General features: G+C 42.8%; 1 protein-coding gene across 9 annotated transcripts in view; it reads left to right on the forward strand.

Annotated features, from left to right (window-relative positions):
- Positions 1 to 21123, forward strand: part of TEAD1 (TEA domain transcription factor 1) — a 249529-nt gene that overhangs the window by 151131 nt on the left and 77275 nt on the right. The window lies entirely within an intron of this gene.

Genomic DNA, 21123 nt, shown 5'->3' on the forward strand with positions numbered 1-21123 from the left:
GAGAACCAATCTTAACTTTATGATTATGTAATTGCGATCAAAATAGACTCTAAGACATAATTTCAAATACATCCAGATTAGCATTTTCAGTCTAACAAAGAAGAATTTTGGACTTAAATCTTACTGGAAGCAAAGTTAGCGACTATCATAGGCATTTACTAAATGATAAGATGCACTTCAAAGATAAATTTTAACGATGAAGGAAAAGGTCAGTAGTCACCAGCGGTTTATTACCGAGTGTTCCGGAGGGAGCACCGACTGCCTCCAGTCAGGAGTCCTCAGCCCTTCCCAGCTGCGAGCTCCCACATGGTGTGCTCGTAGGCTGTCTTCTGGCTTCTCTTTGCTTTAATTTTCTAATCTGCAAAACAAGTTTAAATTACTGGATGAAATTATCCCTAAAGTATCTTCTAGAGCCAAACATTTCTGAATCTTTAAAATCTATAAGGGAGTTTCTCCAAGTCCAGGCATTCTGGTTACAAATATTTTTATTGTTTGCATGTTGGTTTTAGGGAAAATATTTTGTAATTATGAGCATTGGGTAGATGCGGAACCACACACATGGCATAAAAGTTTGTTACCACATAAAATCTGTGTTGCCAACTAGAGAACTGGGCTGATAAATTTTGCATTACAGAAACCTTGTTATTACACAAGCAACTCATGAAGGACCTCTGCACATTGCTGTTCTTAGTCTTGGGAATGTTCCCAAATAATATGTTTTAAAAATAATATTTTTCTTCCAACTTATTAAAATGGGTGAAAAAGGGTGAAGGGATTAAGCAAACAAACCAAATAAAACTCATAGACACAGACAACAGTGCGGTGATTACCAGAGGGAAAGCGGGATGGGGGAGGTAAAAGAGGGGCTAGATCACGATGGAAGGAAACTTGACTTGGGATGGTGAACACAATGCAACATACAGGTGATGTATTATAGAATTGTACACGTGAAACCTATATAATTTTATTAACCAGTGCCACCCCAATACATTCAGTAAAATTTTTTCAAAGAAATAATAAAATAATTTTTGAAGATCCTAAGCTTCAGAAAGAAGTACGGTACATACTCTGTGTATTTTTTGTGGTCCATTCATTCACTCAGCACTTATTGATCATCTGTGTATCAGGTGGTATCCTGGGGACAGATTAGAGGAAAATTAGAGGAAAAAGCCCCTGCCATTTAGAACCTCAAAGACTAGCAGAGAAGGTGGTCATGGAAACAAATGATGATTGATGTGATGGGGTTATGAGAGCAGGAAAACGCAAGGAATCTTTACTTGCTGGTCCCTGAAAGATGAGTGGAAGTTTGGAGGCAGCAACAAGAGTTGGCATTCTGGGTGCTGGGAGCTGCTTGACAGAAAGTGCAGTGATATTTTAAATAAGGTCGCTCTGGCTGTAACCTTAAAAAAGGGTGAGAGTTGGGAACAGTGGATAAGGAAAGCGGTTATGAGGCTCCTTCAAAATATCAGAAAGAAAAATGGCAAGGCCAGAGGAAGGGAGGGTTGAAGGTGTAGATGGGTGTGAGAGGTGGGCATCTGTGCAGTGGAAAGATGCTGGAAGGGTGGGGAGCCGGGAGAGGAGGCTGTGCATGATTGCGGGGTCTCCCACTGGTGGGAGGTGCCTGGATCAGCTTTGAAACTCCCTGGCGAGGGAGTGCTCTTTGGGTCTTCAAATATGGCATCTCTTGATGATACAAGAACTACTACCCTTTTGGCGAAACTTTTAGAAGCAATGACTAGAACTAAGATGTGATACCAAGTGATGTGCTGGTAAATATTGTAAACCACACACACATCCATATGCACACATATATATGTTGCTTAAAATTTTTACTAATGTAAAGCATGTGTACCACACAAATAGACAGATGCTAATAAAATACACAATGCTTTTCATTGTAAATTTTATATAGTCAATTGATTCTCATGAAACAGTTTTACCAACTTTTTTTCTGAACTCTTATATTCGTAGTCAAACTGTGATTACAGTGGAGCAGAAACTGTTATTATTCTGGAGCCCTCAGCCTTTGCATGTAGGTCTGGGGACGTGGGCCCTGAAGCCTCACCTCCTGCACTCTACGCCCAAAGGACCGCTGGACGCAGGCCGCACTTTGTCAGCACTCTCCCCCAGACCACACACCATTCGGCAACTGCTTGGATTTTGTTTCCTTTTGTTTCCCCACATCCTAGGTCATTGTTTAGCATGCTGGCATGTGAGGTCATATGAGTCATGAAAGTCCCAAAGGGACCCATGATCCTTGAAATCCCTTTTGAGAACCCTTGTCACAGAACCAGATTCATCCTAGATCAAACCGATGGGTGGGTGGGCAGCCTGCACCAACACAGCTACTCCTGCATGTTGATTATAGCATTTACGAGATAGGATTTAATGTGTCCCATAACATTGCTTTCTGGTTCCATCCTTCTTGACCTTTCTCTAGCAGTTGAAATGGGTGACTTTCTTAACTCTTTTTTTTTTTTTAACTTTTATTATGCTTGCCTTCCATGTTTTTACTGGGCTAAGTACATCACCCTTTTCCATTTCTCAGCTTCCTCTACTGATTCCTTTTCCTCTATTCAACCCTCAGTTCTCCCCTGCTCTCTGTTCCTTTCACACTTTGCCTGGGGTTCACTGCTCTCAGGGTGCAATTACCAGCCATAGGCCCTTGACTGGTAGATTTGTGTTTCCTGCTCAGCCCAAACCTTTTAATCTCCAGCCCTGCACATCCAGCTGCTTTGCTGGGTGGCTCCACATGGACATCCTTTTGTGCCCTCAGATTTAAATACCCAAAATGAAGCGTATTGCCTCCTTTGTTCCAATCTCCTGATTTTCCTAGATTCTTTGTGTTCAAGATATGACTACTATCTTGGATCCAATACTGTCAGCTGCCATTAGATTGTTTTCTTGCCACTCATACCAGGTATGTCAAAGAGATATGGCCATTCTACATCTTTGATTCAGTACCAGGTCTTATTTTGTTCAGGGTTGCTTCCCAAAATCAGGAGTTTATCACCTCTCACCTGAACTGTTGCCTGTTCTTCTTGTCTATCTCCCTGTCTCCAGTTAGCCTGCCCAGTCCATCCAGTCTACACTCCATAGGTTTATCCTTCCAAAGCCCTGCTGGGATGTTTGACCATGCTTTCTTGAGCACACATGATAGCGCTTTCCATTGTCTGCAGGATGCAAACCAAACTCTGGGCATGGCTATCTCACTATAGCAAACTTCACTCATCTTCTGCTATCCCTCTAGCTACTTACCTCAGAAACCAAGCAGAATGAATGCTCCTGATAGCTCAGTCACACTGAAAGGTCTGTAATAGAATGGTAGAAAAAGGTCCATCAAAATTCACATCATGGGGATGGTTGTTTCTGAGGAGCCATCTTTCTTTCTCAACTTTTATTTTTATTTTCATGACATAAATGATCATCTTGTGGCACCCTGATGCCTTGGTCGAGGATTCAGATGTGCGTCATTGTGACACTCCTCTGTGTGTGCAGCGCCCGAGTGGGGAGTGCTGTGTGTGTTATGGGTATGTCAGGCTGTCTGTGGGTCTCAAGGACAGCGGGGGCCCCATTTGCATCAGAAACCTCTTACCTTTCTCTGAGGTAGAAAAACGTGATGTAGGCTTCATATTAACGGAGTTTGTATGTACATGGAAGCTCCTTGTATGTGACCTCATGAGTGGAATGAAATCAGATATGCAGTGGTTTTCAGAGTTCTGGTAGATATTTCATTGCTCTCCCAGGAAAGTAACTTTATGGCTTTTACAGAGAGAGTTGTACTGGAATTTAGCCTCCCTGTCCTTCCGCTGGTTTGCCCCCGAGCCAGCCCTGTCTGAACATTGAAATAGAGTACTGTTTTTCTTTTCAAGTTATCGGTTGTAGCTGTCAGGAATTTGTTACTGTCTGCTAAAGCCTTTTAGCAGGAAAACATGCTAAAGGCAGTGCATGTATGAGAGTGTCGTGTGGGAAGTTATATTATCATGTGGGTACAGAAGAGGCCTTCAAACTTGACTCTGTACATGTGAAAGGGAAAAAAAGGAGAATTAAAAAGGAGAACCCTTAAAAAATAAATAGCTCCTGTGGCTTTTTTTCCCCCTAACTGCATCTCCTATACGCCATGAAGTTAGATAGATCATTGGCTCTGCGGCAACAGAAGTGCTGCCTTTTGTCTTTCTTTGGTGCATAGCCCAAGTCACGTCTGTCATAATGAGTGCACAGAAGTCACTGGCTGTAAAGTGTCTCCTCCCTCTGAGCACACGGCTCTTGAGATGGCAGAAATGGATGCTGGAGATGAAATGTGTTTCTACTGTAGCATATAGATGGTACTTACTCTCCTCAATCATCTTTCCCCAAGTGAAACTCTGTGGTGAATGTTGAGTCTATGTTGTTCTTGGAGGGGTTGGTCCTTCTTGTAGCTTTTTGCACTTGTTGGAAACTATGCCATCTTCCTTTGGTTTGCACCCTGGAGACGGCTCTTTCAGTGTACAGAGGGAAATTAGAAGGTGGAGGATCGAAGGATACCAGTGCTTTCTGGTATCCTCTTACTGTGTTTGGAGGGAATATAAAAGTAGGTAGATCTCATCACAATATCTTAGCATTATAAAGTATTAGACCTTTGAGGAAACTGAGGCTCAACAAAGTTAATAACTTTTCCTAAAGTGAGTGACTAGTTGGTGGCAGAGTTTTAGAGGCTATATTTTTCTAAGCTCCCTTGTTCATATAGTGGAGTCTGGAAAGGTCCCTTTTGAAAATGTATCATGACCTCATGAAGTATAAACCTCAAGGTTACATATGTTAAAGAAATGTAGTCAGTGTTTCTCAGAATCCTAGTGAGCAGGCTGATCCCAGCCCCTCAATTCAGTTCTGCAGAGCAAAGAAAAAACAGTCAGACTAATGTTAATCATGGGAGCCTATTACAATGATGTATAACTTGTCATAACACATTATAATATTACAGAAATATACTTAACTCACAGAAACAGTCTCAGGGGGCTCTTAACTCCCTTTAAAGTCATGTTCCAAGCCTCCGTTAGAGCAAGGTGGAGCTATAGAGTTCTGTGACGCTGCCACGCCCCCTCTGCCCAAACCCATGTAAGAAAATCCCTTTTGAAAATCCCTGCACAGTTTCCCCCACTCAAAAGTACGGTTCATTTTGTCAGCACCTGGAAATTGGAAGTCGAGCTTTGAGGAGGAACCTTTGCTGGTTATGCACTAAGCTTGCTGGAGACTTGGGATCGCTGTTGCCACGGAAACCACACTCTGCCTCATTTATTAATGGCGGCTTGTTGAACTTCCGGAGGCACTCCTGCCCTGTCCTGTAAATTCATTCTAGAGAAATGCAAGTTGACTTTTAAGATATTTCTCTCATTTTTCAAGCATTCCCTCCTGAGTCCTCACAAGCTCCAGCAACTTGCCCATAGGCAGTTTCAGAACCACCAAGCCTGTGTGGGGGCCATTTCCTTCCTTTCATGCTTAAATCGTGTTGATGCCTGCCTTGTTCAGTAAGTGAAATTTTTATTATGCTCAATACCTTTTTGACTTACATGGATTTAAAATGAAGAGGGAATGGAAAATTTAACTAATCAAATACATTGAAAACCTTGATACTGGTCTTAAGGGAGTTAAAAGTTTCTAAGCTTTTCCTAACTTTTAATATTCCAAACTTTGTTGTTGTTTTCCAAAAATGAAAGGTTTATTTCTTCCCACTCCAGTAAGACGTTTTCAGAAAATGTCTTAGGCAAATGTTCTTTAAGTATAATTTCACTAAACCAACTCTCCCCTGCCAGGCATACTAACAGTATTGGAAATTGCCTCCAGGGAAAAAAAATTTTTCCCAGCTAATTGTTTATCTGGGAGGATGCAAATGGTGGTTTTAAGCCTTTAAGTCATCCATCATGCCTGGCAGCCTCTTTTGTCTCATTGTTGAGTTTGAGCCAAGTGAGACTCTTTCTTAGGCTTGGGAGGGTTCTGCCAAATCTGTGTTCCTGGGCAGTCCGAGCAAGGTAATGTAGGAGGCTGGTGGAAGTCCTTGCATTTAGAAAGATTGTGGGTCCTTACTTCCCGATGTCATATTAACATAGGAAGTAACTGTACTTAGAGTAAAAGTACTGGACTTGTTCCTTTAGTTCTTCCAGTGTCTGTAAATGGCTGTTAGTTTTTAAATGCATTTTTGTGGATGTAATAAAATACTGTTTATAGTCAGTACAAAGTAAGTAATTACAATGCGGCAAATGAAATTCAATATAACTTTGTCGTGGTTTTTTGAATTTTAATTAAACCAGTCTTAGAGTAAATTATAAATGCTGCTGCTTTTGTTGTGACAAGTGACATTAACAAAATATTAATCTAATGGATTGTTGTTCACAGAAGCTAAATGTCTTCTGTAGTCTGCAGGCATTGGGTGTTTGTTTTGTTTTAATTTTCAGTATATGTTTTCAAAAATTCAGAGGGAAGAATACAGTTTTAAAACCACATGAAATAAGAGCTCCATGTATGGAATATTCCATTGTTGACATCTTGCCAACCACAATTGCCTGCGTCTCATTTATGGCATTGAAACCTTTTTTTTTTGTTTTGTAAGCCAGATGTCTCTGTGGTCACTTTTTTGGTATCGTTAAAACTGAAGCTAGGATAAATAACCAACTGTTGACTCTAAAGTCTAATATTAAAGAAATAGAAATAATCAGCCCATGTTCCTATTAGATCATTTCTCTTTTATTTTACTCTGTACATTACTTTGTGGTAGTGCTTAAAAATGGTATTTTGTTGGTTGTGTGTCCTTTTTACAGCTAAATTATTAAAGTTATTTTCTTTGGAGATTTTCTTAACTTGAATTTATACAGTTCTCTGTAAAGACTATATATCTATTGAGAAGATTAAATATTTAAAAACCATAGGGTTTTTTGGTCAATTTAGTTGCTTCCCCTCATTATGACTTAAAAGTTTTCTTTGTTTTAACATTTTGATGTTTGAAATGGATGCAAAGAATTTAATTACAAGATCTTCATGTTAGTTCTGCAGTAATTTTTTAACAAGACACATTTCGATCCAAGGGTTAAATCTTTACATTCTGTTTTTCTCCTTTTACTCTTCAAAGCTGATCTAGAATCCAAAGGTTACAGTAAAATCAATTTTACACCATAGCTTTTTCCTTCATTGTATTAGAAATTCCTATTTGAAAAATAGAACCAATTATTACTCTGTGTGGGGTGGGGGGTGGTAAAATCACATTATTTAGTCAGTTTTCAAGCGTGATTGTTGCCTGTTATTTTTTACTCGGGGATTAAATTGTTATTGCCGCCATCACTACCACCGCCACCATCAGATCGTGGGGGGCAAGAGTAGAGAAGGTGCTAGACGGTTGTAGACATCCAAATATGACAGCAGAATAATCTTTGCCACAATATGGCAGTGGAGCATTTGCTGACTTCAGAATGCCAGATCAACCCCAATATTTTTTTCAGGGATGCTAAAACCTCTTGTAACTGCTAAATTGGATTTGTCACTGAATGAAGTATCAGCTGCTGTTGGACAAGGCCATAAAAGCCAGCCGGCTGGCCCTTTGTAGGCAGGGCTTACCCAACGATTGATATGTTTTAGCACTTTGGGGATTATTGTGATTAAGAGGGAACCATTCTGAATGAGAGAGAAAAGGGGGTAAGGACACACAGCCTACAGCTGGTGAACAGCATGTGTTTGCTGCCAAGGAAGTCACTATTATGGTTTTCTCTGGGTTCCTGCCCTGATTGACGGGTATGAAATCTCTATATGAGGAAGCAGTGTCCTTATTTCCTCCGGTTGCAACTGTTCCTGCAGGGCAATAGACATTTGGAATGTTGTGGACTTGAGAATTCTGAATGCTTTTAAAGCACTCGTGTGTGCGTGCGCATACACATACTGGCTAAATTCGTTAGTCCACACACACACGTTAATTGAGTTAATGTGTAGGGATTTCAGTAAATAACAAGTGTCCTATTTCATCTCCCAGACTCAAAGCTCTGTGCCATGCGTTAAAAATATACTTCCATGTAGTTTGTGTCTGAGTCGCTTATATGTGTAGGACAGTTAATGGAATCTACACAGACAGTGGATTTGTAAACTTGAACATGTAGCTGAGGGTTTATTAAGTGCAGGAACCTCACTGTCTTTTTAGAGCAGCTTTGTTTTCACGAACCACCTGCCCACAGTATTGGTGGAGCTTTTGCACAGGTCTTGCACTGGCAAAGGCAAGTCCCTTTCTCTCAGAGGCAGCATGTTGAGTAGATTGGGGTTTGAAGTTGCCCAGTACTCGCAAAGGCACATGGAACTGGGTGCCCCTCTGGCCATCCTGGGTGGCTGTGCCCAGTTCATGCTCTGAGTTTGCTCAGCATACCGCACAGGAAAGCAGCCAGTTTGCCAGGGCCTGCAGAGCGTCTTTCCAAGCCTGTGAAAAGCACGAATCATCCAGCAGCAGAGCGTGCTTACAGCTGGCCCTTAGCTAGCTTTGATCTGCGAATCAGGCCACACCATGAATGCCCTTATTGTCATGTTATGTGTACACAGTGTGTGAATTATTGAAAATAGGGAGGCCTGAGCCTCATCTGGTAGAGATTACAGTGCAGGCATGCTGGGCGAAGGTCTGTAATTGAAAATCCCCAGATGCTGTTTATTTGGCCTTTGTCACATGACCTGCTGCAGGAAGATTGCCTGAACAAAATGTTGCCTGCGTGGAAAGTGGAGCCCACCCTCCCCCACCCCCAGAGCCTACACAGGCTCAGTCTGTACACAGCTTAAACACCTGCCCGAAGGATTTTTAAAAGCTTAAAATAGAGTCTCTCAAGCATTTAAATAGAGGGCATTTTGCTTGTTGGTTTAAACTGTGTAAACGGTTGTTGTTGTTGTTATTGTTGTTGACTTACGGAACCTTGTATCCACACAGGGTTTTGCTGGGTAATTTTACTCTGACCTATCTTTGCAGTGCAACCGTCAGGGCTGGAGCCATGTGAAGGATAAGTAGTTTGGGCTCTGCCTTTAAAAAGCAAACTTATGTGTGTTAAATGAGCTTGCAGATGAAGCCACATTGATCCATCTGCATTTTATCCAGTTCATTCTTACCTATTCTACCTATGAAAAAGTTGACATGTTTCTTAGAAAAATTTATTTTTCTCTATCAATAACTGAATGTCATTCTCTCTGTGGGTGGTAGATTGGACAGGATGCTCAATCCGAAATTAATGAATGACGTAATCATCAAGAAAAGAGTAGTCCGAGATAATTTTGAAGAGGGAAATGCATTGAGTTTTTTAGGTTCTTTCCATTAGGAATAAAATAGCCACCCACTATTCTTTATTGCCACCTTCCATCCCAGTTATGATTATGGGTGCCTCTTCCATTTCTAGGAGCTTAGGAAGAGGAAAGGCTCCATGGGTATTTTGGCATTCCAAGAGCACTCAACTAGACCAGCGACTTTGAACTGGTTTGCTGCGAGGGTTTTTAAAACATGCAACACCTGACTGCTTTAGTCAGGGGCCCTGACCTCTTTTCCTTTCGATTGTCAAATAAAAAAATGAAAAAGGCCAACACAGCAATAGCTGTCCTGTGTGAATGAGTCAAAATTATGCCTATTTTTTTCTGTCAGATCGGCAAAAAATGTAATGTGTTTTTTGATGTGCCATAGAATTTTAATAATTAGTTTATATGTTCCATAAGATGAAAAAGGTTGAAAATCCCTAAACTAGACAATGAGTTCCTTGAAGGCAGAAACTCTTTATTTGTCTTTATAGCCCCCGTGTCTGCTTTTTCTGCTCTTCCCACTCCTCCTCCCTCCCCCTCTTCCTGCCTCTTCAAAGAAGACATTCCGTCATCACCTCCTGTATGCCATGGTGTCACTTCTTCAAATTCCTTTCTTTGAAGAAGGGGCTACCCTTTAGTAGCATGTTCTCAATACAGTGCCAGAATTTACAGGATGGGGGCCTATGGGAATGTGATGTGGAGCCCGCCTTCTTCACAAAGCTCATAATTTTTCAAAGATGAGCAATAATACTCCTAGGAAGAGTGTAGTAAAGCGAACACAGTGCTAGAAGTGTGCATGAGGTGTGGTGAGCCAGAGGGGGAGAGCAAACCAACTGCCAGGGAGCTGGGAAGTACCATTTAAACTGAGTCTTGGCAGCTCTGAAGTCAGTGTTCAGGAAAGTTGGGTGGAACCTTGAGGACAGGGGGTCCAGGGGCCAGTCATTCACATGATGGTAGTAGCACCCAACATGCCACAGTGGGGTGTGTAGAGAGTGGCAGGAAGAAAAGCCAAATCAGTGACTTTATACATGTATTGTAACATTTTAATTTTTTCCAGGGAGAATACATTGCATAATAGCTGGGTAATTAGAAATTTAAAAGGAGAATAAAAATAGGTTGACTCTCCTGAATCTAAAACTCAACCAAGAAAGGTCATCTGTTTGGTTCGCTTGATCACCATCTAAAGCAGAAAGCCCATTGCATAGGCTATGCATTCTCCTTAACGATTGGCCTGCACATTATTGCCTTTGGCTGCTCCCTGTTTTGAGATCAGTGGAACGTTGTCTGAGCATCACAACCATGAGGAGGAAATATCTCTGGACTTGGATCTGACTGTTCTTCAGTGTTTCCTCTCCTCCTTCTAATATTCTGCCTTGTATTACTATTGCATGGCTTCTTGCCCCATTTCTCCTCCTAAACTATAAGCTCCTCGAGAACAGTAGGTATATATTTATTCCAGCATGTATCCCCTGCAGTGCCTAGCACAATGCCTTTTACGTAGAAAACATTCAACAGATGTTACTGAACAGGGGAGAGGAGAATGCATTGGGGCCAGACGGTGCAGGCCTTGCATATACAGAGGAGTGAGGTTTTATCCCTTTTTGTATGTAATGAATATAGAACTTTAAAAATGGTGCATATGCAGTTCAGTCCACTTCATGATTGGGTTGTGCCGCCTTGTCAGATTCTGTTCTCATTAAATACTTAGTCATGAGTTGTGGTAAGTTAACTTACTATAGAGGCTACTTCCAGAGCAGTTTGTCTAAAGCAATAATGAGCTTAGAAGATAAAGCTGTGCTTGAATCCCAACTCTACCACCTACTGGTGTAGAAACTTGGGCAAGTTTCCTAACTTTTTGGAACCGTAGGTTTGCCATTTGTGAAGTGGGAATAATTAGGTGGGTGTGGGGCTTGAATATGTATCTACAGAGGGTATCGAACACACGTATCCTCCAGGTCTACACTCTCTCACTTTGTCTCTGCCTGCCACACAGTACTATTGCATCTAGGTAACCCCCAGATTTTATTTTCTGCACTTCGCGTGCATTTAAAATAATGCCCTTTACGAGCATGGATCCCGTATTATTCTTAAAGGGATCGCTAATTGCCTGGACATTTAGATTTCTCTTGAGCATGTTTTCTAAGCAGCACATAATCCCACGTGAGTGTCATTTTAATTTAAGGCTTGCGTAATTTACCTTCGTATAGCTACTACTAAATAGTAGTTACAGAAGTTAACACTTAATTATTTTAGTGATAGTTGTGTTTTTACACTAAGAACTAGATTCTGGAAATCCAGTGTGTGGGTGGGGGAGGGGCATGCTGTTATAAAGCAACGCCTCCAGCCTATTCATAGAGATCATTTTATGATCTGTAATAATTTACAAGGATTTTGGCCCTATTTAGCCCTGGGCAAAGAAACTAGTTTCTGCTATTTTATTTAATGAAGAATCTCTTCTAAATTAACAGATTATTGTGGCAAGAAAGTAGCTTGCATGATGCCCTCTTAATTTTAAGATATCACAATAAATGGCTTCTTTAACTGGAAAATAGTGCTTATGGTCATGACACTTTGAAAATGTAGGGTGAAGCAAAGATTTTGCAAACAGTTTTAGGAAAGCATGAAAAAGATGTTGAGTTTCAATAACATTGGAAGTAGAAGCATTGGGCATTTACACCAGTTGTCGTGTGGTATGGTGTCCTAGACAGAAACCTTGCATATCTGTTCAAGCAATGAAAACATATAAACTAAATGCAGCGATATTGCATAGAACCACTTTAAATCGTCTTGGGGTGCCACAACCTCCATTTGTTCTTGCAAATGCATGCTGCAGTCCTGCAAGGTAGGTGCTCTATCCCCATTTTACAGGTGAGGAAATAGAGGTCCAGAGAAGTTAAGCAAGTTGCCTATGTTCACACAGCCAATATATACAAGTCCAGCTTCCCTAGAAAGATCTAGGCAATCGTATATCTGATTTTAACAAAGGAAAGAAAGAGAATAAAACTAAAAAACCAAGTCTGCAGCATTGCTACCATTAGAGATTCATTCTCTGTTAAAGACCAACAGGTTTATTTCAGTTTTTGGAATGTGTGGATTTCACACTTCTGTAATGTCAAATAATTAATAAATAAACAGAGTGTTCTTAGCAAAGTTTTTCATTAACAAGACTCTCCTGGGTTAATGTTGAGATTAGCTTTTTTTGGACCAGGTCCACATGACCACGGCATGTGGGGGGCGGCGGCGGGAGAGGAGCGAGGAGGAAAAGAGCTTGTGTCGGTGTCACTTGTGCCAGCTGGAGGGAGCAGAGCGAGGGTCTGGAAAATGGTGCTGCCTGTCACTGGGGTAGTCCTAACTGTAGAGGGGCTTACACATCTCGGGTGGCATTGGCAGTACTGTCCAATTAATCCTTTCTGGGTCATTTTTCTTCATAAAGAAAAGGCAACATTCATTCATTCATTCATTTATGGAAAACACTTACTGAGTCTCCACTTCATAGGTATCAGATGTGGGGTTGCAGAGAACTAGATAGATTCTTCCCATGGAGCAGTCACTGTTCTAAACAGGGAATGAACAGCCCCATAGGTGAGCAACGGCAGCGCAGCAGCAGTGGGTGTATGTGCTTGGCACATAGGGGTACAAAGGAAGAAATGACTAGCTCAGTTTGTATGGCCCCCAGAATGCTTCAGGGAGGAATACTTCAGTTGGGGCTTACAAAGATGAATAGGAGTTTGCAGGGCAGAACATGTAAGGGTGGATGGTTTTACAGAGGCATAGAGGTATGGTATGGAAAAACGTGACAGTGACTTGGGGAACTCTGTGAAGCTCCTTGTGCGAGAACAGAGGAGCCCTGTACGGGAATGGGCCATTAGGCCTAGGCATCAGGCTAAGGAGTTTACGTTGTTCTTATATGGACAAGGAACTATTGATGTAGGAAGGCAACATAATGAGGTAGGGGCATGAAAGAAAAGATGAGTGTTCACAAGATGAGTGGAAACTCCCCTGAGAGCCTGTGGGTGGGGGTCTATTTAGGTTGCCGTTGGGGACAACAAAACTCGGTTTCATTAAATCCCAGGCACACCTTGGGTGTACAGAATACAGAGATGCTAACCCTGTTACGTGGGTCCCTGTTGTGCAAGGAACTCTAACTGGAGCCAGAATGTGGGCAGTGCTCTGATACGTGCAGAAGTAATACACTGGGGGTCCAGGACGGAATGGTTAGTCCACGCTACTCTTTCCGTCAGCGTGAAGCCATCACTTCCCTCCCATACTGAGCAATTTGTTTTTAACTCTGTGTCTTTTGTTTTGGTTTGCTTTCTAATATTGGTCTGTGAGGTGAGCTTCTGGCTCCTGGCTCATTTCTCAACAGGTCTTATGCAGGGCTAGTGTGTGTTTCAGATATGCCTCAAGTGGGCTTCATGGAGGAGACACCATCTGAGCTGAATCTGGAAGGGTTTTGGTTGCTAGTCTTAAGCGATATTGTAGGTATGAGCAAAACCTCAGGCAGGATGGTTCAGAGAGCTGGAGCTAGGAGTGCATTTTGATGCTGCTAAAGTGGATTGAGGTGATGGCAGAGGTGGTGGCTGGCGGTGGTGAAAAGTAAAAAGTTAGGAGCAGATGGTGGGACAACACTGAACACCACACTAAAGCAGTTTGACCTTCGGACTGTGGACAGTGGGGAGCCACTGAATGTTTTGAGGCAGTAGCGTGAGTAAAACAGCTGTTTTAGATAGCTGTGTAGGATGAATAAAAAAGAATAAATAAATAAATTACAATAAAAAGAACTTCTATGTAATGTAGAGGGATTGTATTCAAAACGTAGCATCAGACATTTTTACTTGACCCTTGTAGTCTAATGCAAATGTGCCGTTGGTAAGCTTCCCACTAAGATGAAGGGGAACATAGTGTTTTGTGGGGCCGTCGCTGGATTCGTTATCAGCTGCAGTGAGTGATAGGAACTCCAGGAAGGTGGGAGTTGGGCTATTGCCAGGTATTTGGAAGGGATGAGAGGATTAAGTTCTGACTAAGGAGGGGTTAAGGCAGTCTTCCTCTGTGTGTTCTTTTCTAAAGCTGTTTCCTATAAGCCCCGGAGTGAATGCAAACACAGGATATTTCAGGGACTCGCCACTGTTTACCTCCTGAAGGCCATCAGTCCCTTTTGTAAACTTTAAGATCAGGAACATGGAGCACTAACCCTGACAACCCAGAACAAGCCTCCTGGCCCTTCCTGGTGATTTTCCACATTGGTGCTGTGTTTTGGTCAATGATTTATGTTAGGGCTTAACCGAGGCACTGGTGTCTGAACTTCCTCATTGGTAACACTCTAGGACTGGTTCAGATGCTCTTTTTCATGAACCTTCCTTTACCCCCAATCTTAGTCTTATACAGCTCTCCCCCTCTGGGTCTTCATCCCTCTCACTCAGTCATTCATTCAGTCACTGTCTACACACTGAGCACCCGCTATATTCCGGGCACCAGGATTACAGTGAGGAGCACAACCCAATCTGTGGTCTGTGTTCCTCTGGAATGTCCTGTCTGGTAGTCGGGGAGGCAGGCATTCAACAGGCAGTCATTCTGATTAATGGGATGTGGCAGCTGGATGCACCCGCTGTGAACGAGAGGCTTGGGGAAGGGTAGGGTGAGCTGATGTGGGTAAGAGTCCTCCACAGATGTAAGCTCCTTGAAGGCAGACATGGCATCTTTTTACCCCCATAATTCTAGCATGTTGTTTCTGCTTTTGTAGGTGCAGTTGGTGTCTGAACAGTGGATGACTTGTCAGCTCTCGTAGACCTTTTTCTCCCAGTGTCACTTGAGGCAATTCCAGCAGTATGGAGGAAAAGGTTAACTATTAACTCCTCAATGGTTAGTTAGTAAAGACTCTGCCTCCTGTGGCCATGTGCATAGATATAAAGTCCCCAGGTCTTCAGGACAGGGTCATTAAACATCTCTCTGGAGAACTCTCCCTAACTGGTGACACTTGGTTCCCACAGTGTCCCCTACATTTGTCCTTTTTGGCTGTTGATGTTGAAATCCTAAGATATTTTTTTCCTTTAGATGAACCCCAGCTGATAAAAAAAGGTCCATCGCTAGAAAGAATTTTAATGCCATCTCGCAGCAATGGGAAAGGTCCTCAGACACCACTCTGTGTTGGGTGCTGCTGCTGCTGCTGCTCTGTCCTCTGCAGGACTGAGCCGTGCTCCGTGGTGTTGTCACTTGTGGAAGGCAGCTTTGTTTGCTTCTTCCCACTCAGTCATCTTCTTTTCAATTCACGTTTTCACTTTATGTTGATGACTCAGGGCACACTGGGCTGCAGGGGTGTGGAAACCATTTTCTGCCTTTGAACAGTGACTCACTCCACAAGCATTGGGGGAAGCAGGGAAAAGATGGATGCCATTTGTTTTTGTTCTTAATATCTTAATGATCTGGATGGATCCATGACATGTACCAAAATGATAAACTATAAGGCAGAAAAGACACAAGTCCACAGTGAGGAGGCCAGCCTCAAGGACTGTGGATGTTTAGGGAGAGGAGCGGTGTCTTCAGCCGAAAAGCTTACAAAGGACGGAGCATTCGAAAGGTGGGCAGAATCCAGACATGCAGAAGTGGGCAAGGGCAATACAGGCCATGAAGCAGTTGTGTGCACAGGTACAGAGCTCAGAAAGGTCAAGGTGTTAGTTAACAAGGAGCGTTCTAGTAGTCTACTGGTGCTATTAGACTAAATCAGGGTTTGTGAGGGTGAGTAGAAGATCCTATGGCTGCAACCACAGAGAGGGTGCCATTTGATACAGCTTTGGTCTAGCAATCAAGAGAGGCATGAATTTTTGTTTTCTTTCTGATTCTTACTCTTTTAACTTGGGAATCCTTACCTATCTCTCCAAGCGAAGGGAGTGCCAGCAGAGAGTTCCTCGCAGAAAATAACAAGAGCCCCTTCCCCAGGCCCAGGCCAGTTCAGTTCCCCCCACCCCTACCCACCCACACAGGTGTGCATTTGCCTGGGAAATGGCTGCAGCCAAGGGAGGGAGCGGTCCACTTGTTAGTTCTTTCTTTGTGGCTCCCTGACTCCATTCAATTACAAAGTGGCTCCTAGGCTGTTAAAGCCCAGAGTCTCAGGGCTACAATTTCTAGCCACAGACCTTGCATTTGCTGTGCCTCAAACATGACCTTGAGGCCACATCCTATTACACACACAGCCCACAACAACGTTTGTTAACCAGTCTTCTGTCTCGGTAAGGCAAGCCCAGTGTAAACCCCAAGTCTTTCTGCGGAAATCTCTCTCTCTGTATTGCCCAGTTAGCAGGAAATTTTAAGGCAATAGGGATGCAGGAGAAGCCAAAGATGGGCTCGCCTTCAACTGTGTTATGTTATTTAGGTAAAAGGAAAAATAAAATAAAAAGTGGATTGCAGTGCCTGGTGGAGATCATAGTATGAAAGTGGCAGGTCAGGCTGTGTTTATCTTTGCCGCTGCCTGTGGGAAAAGCAAGGGCAGCTGCAGCTGCAGAATCTAGATAGGGTGTACATTGCTGGAGGAAATTGTATGCTCCAGAGAACCAGTAGGGTAAGGACTCAGAGTGGTGAAGTGTGACATCGCCACTCAGCTCTGTAAGCTACTACCAGGGCTGTATAGAAGAAGCATAAGGGAGATGAATCATGACGGCTGTGGATTCTATGAGTGTAGAACCTGGATGGTCCTGGGCTCAGAAGGAAAGAGTGTGCGGTGGTCTGGGGAGCGTGAGGGTCAGCAGGCATGTGTGTGTGTTAATCAAGAGTCCCAGTTTCCTGCTTATATATTTAAAGAAATGGTCTTCCTGTGTCTAAAATGGTCTTTACCTGACCCCCTCCATTCTGCCTGTCAAAAACAGTCTTGTTGCTCTGGTTAGCAGTGTGCACACTGAAGTATATAGAGGGAAGTGTTATTATGGCTGCCACTTATTTTGAAACAACAACAATGATGAAATAAGGTGGCCTGGTAAAATGGGTAGAGAGACGGGAAAGATGTGGTAAAGCGGGTATAGAAAAAGTGAATGGCAGAATCTAGGTGGTGGGTCTATAGTAATCACTGTAACATTCATCTGTGAAAGACTTTTCTGTATGTCTGAAGTTTGTCATAATAAAATGATGGAGAAAAATATAATCTATCCTTAAAGGCCTAGCTTAAGATCCAGAGCTTCGGGGAAGGCTTTCTGGAGTCCCCGAATTATTCATGGCTGAATACCCATGCCCTTGACCAGAGCCTCTTTCATGGCGTTAGTCATCATCGGGCATGCGGAGCTGATTTGCTCTCACATCTGAGCCCTTGTATGGGACAGCGACCTCTGTGTTGGCACACAGGCTGTCCTCTCTTTACATCCCCGATGCCTCGGACAGGCATCCTAAGGCACAAAGCGGATTGTCCCCACATGACTTTAGGATTCTTCTAAGAATATCGTGATTAAAGTTAACTTTGTTGAAATTCATTTTCGTAGTGTGTGTGTGTGTTGGGAGAGAGAGAAATGAGGGTTAGCATTTCCAGCAGCCAACACCCTGATCATGGCTGCAGACAAGACGGCTGTGTGGACCAGAGGCCCACCGCCAGTTACGTTAACGACGGCTGGGGCCATGGCGCTCCTGGCCCTTGCTAAGGGAATTCTGTGTCTTAATACCACGATTCACATCCAGAGCTCTGGACCGTATGGAGCCACCCCTGTTTAGAGGGCCATGCTATAAAGTATAAGCAGGTCTCATAGGTCTCAGGACAGCCTGTCAAGATCCCTGCAAGAATCCCCTTTCAGAGCCTTGTTGATTTCCCCAAAATATGTGTAATCCCAAACAGTCAAAAAATATTCCAAAATAACCTGGAATGGCATACTTGTTTTCCTAATAGGTAAGCATATTTTAATTCTAAGAAGATTTAGAAATGAAAATAGAAGATATTAATAAAGTCAAAGGTATAGTATTAATGTTTTTATTTAAAAGAATTATGCATATTTGATATTTCAGGCAATTATGTAAAATGATTTGGCTCATACAACAAGTTAGCCTGTATTTTCAAATTAAAATGTTCCACGGGATAATTGATTTAGACTTGCTCTGTGGAAGGATTGAAGTCTTACTAGATACAAGCAATATTAGAAAATTTAAGGTAATTTATTAGGTTTCTAAGATCTGTTTAAGGAAATATGTTCTAAGTTAGGTCAAATAGTTTTAATATTTAAAAGAATTGGTTACATTCTAAATTAAACACATGGTTTTAAATGTTTAAAGGACTTTAGGTTTATACAATGGACTAAACATTATTTGAATGGACCTTTGAAAGTAATTCTAAAAATTGTAAGATATGCGAGTTGAACCTAAAACTTAAAAGATGAACTAGGTATTTGAGTTTTAAAAAAATAACCAACCACATGAAATACGCATTTCTACAAACCGGGTAAACCCAAATAATGATTTTCTGCGCACAAAGCCACCTCGTGGTCGTTAAAAAATTCACATGAAATCAAGTGAATGACACAGCATAGATCACAGTAGATGCTTAGTGTTACTTGAATGTGAATTTAAAAATTGAATCAACAATATTTCTGGTAGGGACAAGAAGAAACACATAAGAACCTAGAGTTAATTCCTCGTAATGGCCTGAAACATGGTATGAAAGCGAGGATGCGGGGTTTTGAAGGGTGGTTCTGTAGAGCACAGAGACGTGAGAGTCTTGACACGTTCTCGGTGCAATGTCCACAGGAGCATCACACGCTCTGCACTTAGTAGATGCCCAGTGAGGGCCCGTTGTGGGGGCACCAATCTTCAGAGGTACTGTCAACAGTGGATAAGCTGATATTTCTTAACTCCAAGGTGTGCCCTTTGCATGGACAGCAGGGTGTACAGTCAAGTGCGGCTGTCCTGGGTGTTGGCCTCATCCATTCCGCCAAATGCCCTAAGAAATTGGAAGCTAGTTATATAGATGCTGCGTTGCCCATAACAAGGAATTCTCTCTGCTTTCACAGGAAATAAGCAGGTATGGGGCAAGAGACGGTTTTTGCCATCTGGACAAGGTTCAGATGGAATTACATGTAATACGGAGCTCCGGGTTTATTTTGTCATGGCCACTCAGACCGCTCTGAACAGGGTGCACAGTGAGACCCCAAGCCAGAGGACATTGTCATTTCGGTCTGGCTTCGGGTAATTGGGCACTCCTAGCTGGGCTCTGCCGTCAGTGAGCCTTTGAGACAAATTGCAAAATCTGTACAACCAGCTGAGAGGTGAAGTAGACCCAATGACACTGCCGGGGATATTGGTAATTCTCAAAAATTTGAAAGAGAATCCTTAGAGAAGCAATTCTCAAAACTGAATTTCCGGGTCCCTTTTCTGTGGTTAAAAGGTAAGTTCAATCATAGAAACAGGATCTGAGAAGATCCCGACAAGCCAGAAAGACAGGTTTAATCAAACAGGATGAAATTCAGTAGAAAAAAAATGTAAGGTTCTTTATTTGGATCCGAATATTCTAACTACGTATAAACAGACTGGGCATGGGGGTAGGGATATATTGGAGTAGCAGGTAGCCCATGTGAAAAGAACCTAGAAGGTCAAACTGACGTAAATTGACAGTTTCTTGTCCCCCCAAACTAAGTGCAGTGCTGCATTGACAGCAGTGGGGGATTGAGGAGTATAAGTGAGGTGATAGACTCACTTGTTCTAGCAGGAGCATCCCTGCAGTTCTGGCCGTCAGGCTGTGAACAGGGGGTAGACAAAGGATGGTCACAGAATGTATGGGGGGAGTGTTCTGAAGCGTCTCACAGATACCAGGGAACAGGGGAGGTTTGGTCTGGACACACCTTCAAGAGGACCTGAAAGCCACCATTAATATCTGGAAGTTGGTCATGTGCATGAGTGACTAGCCTTGGGTCTTGTTAAGAGGAACAAGAATCTGAAGATGAAATTTTCAAGAGGCCATAGTAAGGAGAGCCCTTTTATTCTTGAATGCTGTAAAATAAAGAGGACTGCTTCCTGAGCTCTAGTAGGAGTGCTAGCTTAGGCTAATTAGGACTTTGACATTTAAGGGTGGGACTGGATGACACCGAGTTACTCTCCAGTCCCAAACTTCAACAATTCCTTTGTCTTCTAGTGGTGACCGCCCTAACACAGGCAGGTGGTGGACAGAGCCATGTTCTATCAGGGGCGTCCAGCCTGCAGCCCAGGATGGCTATGAATGCAGCCCAACACAAAATCCTAAATTTACTTAAAACCTTTTTTTTGCTCATCAGCTTTTGTTAATGTTTGTGTATTTAGTGTGTGGCCCAGAGACGCCAAGAGGTTGGTCACCCCTGTCAGTGAAGGGACAGTATTTAGACTTCTCAGACAAAATTCCCATGAAGATATGCCCCCATTGGTCTTCATTAGTGCTGCCAGTTTTTTTCTCTGCCCAGGAGGTCCAGCGAGCACAGTCATTGTCTTTCAGCAGAAGCTGTGCTGTTTCCTCATTTATTCTTCCTGTGTGCCCTGCAGGACGCTGTGTGCCCTGGCTGGGGGCGTTGGGGGCGGGGTTGGTGGCGGTGCCGGAGAATAAGACAAACTTCTTGCTCCCTTCATGTATGCAGTGTGTCTGGGAGGTGAGACGGCAAGCACAAATTATACGAGGTATACGGTCATGATTATAGTTACAGTTTGGACCCATGTCTTATAAGAGTGAGGGGTTTTTTTTGTTGTTTTTTTTTTCCACGTAAAATGGTATTGCGTTTCCCCACTTAGCTTTGGTGCTGTACTTTCCCATTATATTACAGTTCTTCAAAGTCAGGTTGTCTCTTCGGAACACCCTCAATCTCCTGGTGGGGTATGGACGGGAGGTATGTGTTTAGACTTCGAGGCATTTTCTTCCCCCCAAAGGTT

This window comes from Artibeus jamaicensis, unplaced genomic scaffold (genome assembly GCF_021234435.1).
Source record: "Artibeus jamaicensis isolate MK-2021 breed Jamaican fruit bat unplaced genomic scaffold, CSHL_Jam_final contig_797, whole genome shotgun sequence".
Taxonomy (NCBI): Eukaryota; Metazoa; Chordata; class Mammalia; order Chiroptera; family Phyllostomidae; genus Artibeus; species Artibeus jamaicensis.